Here is a 4,830-nt window from a genome sequence, read left to right as displayed (position 1 = left end):
TTGGTTTGGGGATATTTTCTTAAGACATGTGTTTATCAAGTACCCCAGGGTGTGAGGCAGTCTCACTGTTGGGTGGCTCTATATGGACTGGAAAAAGCAATGACCAACCACCTACAAGGTAGACATGATTTAGTTGTTCTAGTAGTTGGTGGAAAATAGGATAAAGAGGCTGAGGGAAGTTGGCATGTGAAATGGAGATATTATGTAAGGCCACAGGGTCATGTTCCACAGAGGGTCCCTTCTCACTCAATGTATGTGCTAGTGAGATGAGTTGGCATCATGAAGAGGTTTGGTAGTATTGTCCTCTATACGATGGGATAATGGTGGGAAAGGTGATCATTAATATCTGTGGGGAGGGCGTGACCTCGAAGAATTAGAGGCAAAGTGGTGGCATTTAATTCTTTGGATTCTGGAGGTCACAATGACTATAACAACTCTGGAGGAGTAGCCTAGAGAGCTTGACTTTCAGGGAGCTGTGGAGAAGGTGTCCCTAGAATAGTTGATGTTGAGGGATAGTCAATATTGATGTTGCTTAATATCTGTAATTTTAAAAAGCAAGAATTGAGAAGAATGAGGCTGAGATTTGTTGCTCCCATAAAACATCATGGTTCCTTACTCTATTGTTAGAACTGAGCCAATTTTCAGATTCAAAACCCATCGATTGAAGAGATATACATATCCCCAAGAGGAAGGATTTGGAACATGATGCAAATATATATTATAACAATTTCCCTAGTCCTAGGCAAATGAACCTAGAGTCATTTACTCAGGTGACTATGCTGGAGAAAGAGGAATAACTATAAATCTTCAGGTTTATTGGACATCATGTTTGAGTTAATATTGGTACACACCGTAACAATCAAGTCCACACTATTATAATAGGGGCTTTCATAGGTCAGGTAATAAATGGCGTCCTGGTCAAAGTCCAGCTCACAAATGGGCCACCCCTCAGAGCAACCTAGTATGTAATTAGATACATTAAATACCTTGAGTTACTCCCCTATTCTCTGAGTAGATGATCGGCATTGATAAACTTGGCAGTTTGAGCAAACCTCATATTGGGTCCCTGGTCTGTGGAGTAAGGACTCTAATAGTACGGAGGGCCAGAGGGAAATCTCTGAAACTGACCCGACCCTGGCCAAACCAGAAACAATGTTGTGTGTCACGGGATGGGTCTTATGGAAATTAAGCCCACCATTAGAAACCTGAAGGATACGGGTGTGGTGTCTGTTTTACCTATTATTTCTATTTAATTCAGCAATCTGTCCCTGTGGAGTCCTGACGAATTCTAATAATAAATGAGATTACTTCAGACTTAATCCAGCAGAGGTGCTGATTGCAGCTGCTGTGTTGGATTTGATACCACTGCTAGAGCAGATTAATAAGGCCTCAGGCATATTGGTGAGTGTATTCTTTTACATTCAAATTAGAAAAGTGGATGTGGGATGATATTCATGTAGGATAAGCCACAGTATTTATAGTTTACCTCAGTGCCATTTTAACTCTCCTGACCTCTGTAATATAGTCCTTAGAGATCTGGAGCCCCTGAACATCTCATTACATTCCAATATAATTAGTTCATTACACTAACAACATCGCATTGATTGGATTAGATGGGCAAGAGGTGGAAAGTATGATGGAGGACATGGTAAGCAAACAGGCACTCAAAAATATGGAACATAAAACTTATAAAGATTCAGCGTGTAGGAAAGGATTCTTAAAAGATGGCAGAATAGTATGTACTAGGAATCCTGTCTACCCACTGTGCAGAGAAAGTAAGATAACCGTAGTTAGGCTCTCTCTCCTCACCCATAGCTAACTTCCCAGGGGAAGAAACTCAGCACTTCTCCCCTGTGTAACCAGGTGCTTGGTTCATGTGCATGTGGTTCCATTATCTAGCAGTGTGACACTATTGTTTAAACTGTGTATAAAAAGGCCCTGCCGCCATGTAAGATGATGCTGTGCCCTTGCTGGATAAACCTGCTGCCCTGTAAGGCTGGCTATGCCCTTGCCCGAAAGAAGAGCTATGTTGCAGCTGCCTGTGGCTCCCCGTATTTTCTTCCAACTGCCCGAGTCTTGCATTCCTTACCCTGGAACCACGAATCTGCTGCAACACACCCACCTAGACAACAATTGTACTGGCAAAATCTGTCTAATGTAACTATTTTGAAATTCTTGAGTCTATTAGAAGGCATGTTAGGCTATAAAAACCCTTTCCTCCAAATATAAGGGATCTATGCTCTGATATATGATTACTGCTTTTGATGGCAGAGGTATAGACAGAGAGGTGGGCTGCCATTATTTAAATTTTCTTTTTCTTTTTTTCCTCATTACACTTTGTTTAATGGGGTCTCAAAATGCTGTGACATATTTTTGGACAAGTTATTTCCATTAAAAACTACTGATTTTAAAAACTAATAACTTAAAAACTGCCACATACTGACACACACAAACAAATGGTCCACAAAACATTCTCCTTCTGAAGATTTCACTATGCGTTGTGATCATTAACCAATCTTTTACTATTAAACCTAATGGCCATTTGAGACAAACAGTTCTGAGACCATTCTTCCACCACTGGCAGGTATTGAGGATAATATTCAGTTAGCCTTCTAAGCTTTCTGGGCAGACTTGGTGACCTTGCCACTGCATTGATGACACCCACAGCAACTGTCTGTCTCTCTCATGTCATGAACAGCAAAACGACCCAGAGGATAGACAGAGAAGCTCTCAACACACATGGGCTTGCCAGGAACCATATCAACAATGGCAGCATCACTAGATTTCCAAAACTTTGGGTCATCTTCTAGCTCTTTCCCAACACAATGATCAATCTTCTTTAGCTCAGCAAATTTGCTCTGTGACAATCCAGCACAAGTGCACATCCTGCATTAATTTGACCTGGGTGGTTCAGGTTAATCGCCTGAGCCATGAAGCCAGCTGTGGGTCATTTTTGCTGTCACCAGCCACATTGCCATGATGAAAGTCTTTGACAGACACATTCTTGACATTGAAGCCCACATTGTCCCCAGGAAGAACTTCACTCAAAGCTTCATGGTGCACTTCAATGGGCTGTACTTCAGTTGTTACATTGACTGGAACAAAGGTGACTGCCATGCTGGGTTTGAGAACACCAGTCTCCACTTGGCCCACAGGGACAGTACTAATACCACCAATTTTGTAGACATCCTGGAACGGCAGACACAAAGGCTTGTCAGTTGGATGAGCAGGATACAATCCACAGCTTCAAGCAATGTGGTTCCACTTGCACTGCCATCTTTATGGGTGACTTTCCGCCCCTCAAACCAAGGCATGTTAGCTCTTGGCTCCAGCATGTTGTCACTGTTCCTACCAGAAATTGGCACAAATGCTACTGTGTCAGGGGTGTAGCCAATTTTCTTAATGTAGGTGCTGACTTCCTTATCGATTTCCTTGTATCTCTTCTGGCTGTAAGGCAGTTCAGTGGAATTCATTTCATTAACACCAACAATTAGTTGTTTCACACCCAGTATGTAAGCCAGAAGAGCATGCTCATGGGTCTGCTCATTCTTAGAGACACCTGCTTCAAATTCGCCAACACCAGCAGTAACAATCAGGGCAGCAGTTATCCTGTTTTTGATAAAAGTCTCTGTCCTGGGGCATCAATGGCAGTCACACAATATTTGCTGGTCTCAAATTTTCACAGGGAGATATCAATGGTAATACCATGCTCATGTTTAGCTTTCAATTTATCCAAGACCCAGGTGTACTTGAAGGAGCCCTTCTCCATCTCAAGAGCCTCCTTTTCAAAATTTTTTGATGGTTCTTTTGTCAATCCCACCACATTTGTAGACCAGATGACCAGTTCTGGTCATCTGGTCTACAAAGTGCCCAAATCTACGAGTCCAATAATGACGATGTTGATGTGAATCTTTTCCCTTTCCATTTTGGCTTAGATATAGCATTGGTTTTCATGGCACCTGTGTTCTGGCAGCAAACCTGTTGCAGAAAAGCTATTTCAATTTTCATTGCCATTGTTCCAAGCTCTCCCCTGACCAAAGCAACATTCAAAGGACTAAAAGGGCCAGGCATTTTTCTCTCTCATTTTTCACTCCTTTGGGAGCAAGACATTTCATGTTTAGAATATGAAAATGCAGTTGCATGTATGAGTGAACCTAGGGAAAGGTGTAGGCTCGGAAAAGACCTAAGAAGAGCTAGGTTATACCTCAGGCTGATTCATATAACACAGCCTACAACAATAAGAAATAAAAACAAACAATAAACCCTAACCAAAGGAAGAAATTGACTTCCAGAGTTACCATATTAAAGGATTAAAATGTGCAATTTTTAATAAAAAAAATTACAAGGTATACAAAGAAACAGGAATATATGGCCCATCTATAGAAAAAGAATTAATAGAAACTGTTCCTGTGAAAGATGAGATGGTAGACTTATTAAACAAAACAACTATCTGAAAGACGATCAAAGAGTTAAGGAAAGACATGGAGAAAATCAAGAAAATGATTTGTGAACAAAATGAAAATATCAATAAAGAGATACAAAATGTAAAAAGTACGTGAAAAGAAATTCTGATGCTAATAATGTACAGTAACTGAAATAAAAAAAAAATTCCCTAAAGGGATTTAAGAGAAGATTAGAGTAGGAAGAAAAAAATCAGTGAACTTGAAGGACAATTGAAATGATCAAGTCTGAGAAACAAATTAAAAAATTGAAGACAAGTAAACAAAACCTAAGGGAGATGTTGAATACCATAAAAAGTACCAACATACACATCTTGGGAATCCCAGAAAGAAGAGAAAGAGAAAGGAACAGAGAGATTGTTTGCAAAAA

General features: G+C 40.4%; 1 pseudogene; it reads right to left on the bottom strand.

Annotated features, from left to right (window-relative positions):
• Positions 1-2,688: 2,688 nt before the first annotated feature.
• Positions 2,689-3,925, bottom strand: LOC107498447 (annotated as a pseudogene).
• Between the last annotated feature and the right edge of the window lie 905 nt (positions 3,926-4,830).

Source organism: Rousettus aegyptiacus, unplaced genomic scaffold (assembly GCF_014176215.1).
Source record: "Rousettus aegyptiacus isolate mRouAeg1 unplaced genomic scaffold, mRouAeg1.p scaffold_m13_p_1, whole genome shotgun sequence".
NCBI classification, from domain to species: domain Eukaryota; kingdom Metazoa; phylum Chordata; class Mammalia; order Chiroptera; family Pteropodidae; genus Rousettus; species Rousettus aegyptiacus.
The sequence above is the reverse complement of the archived record's forward strand: the minus strand, read 5'-3'. Positions and strand labels throughout refer to the sequence as shown.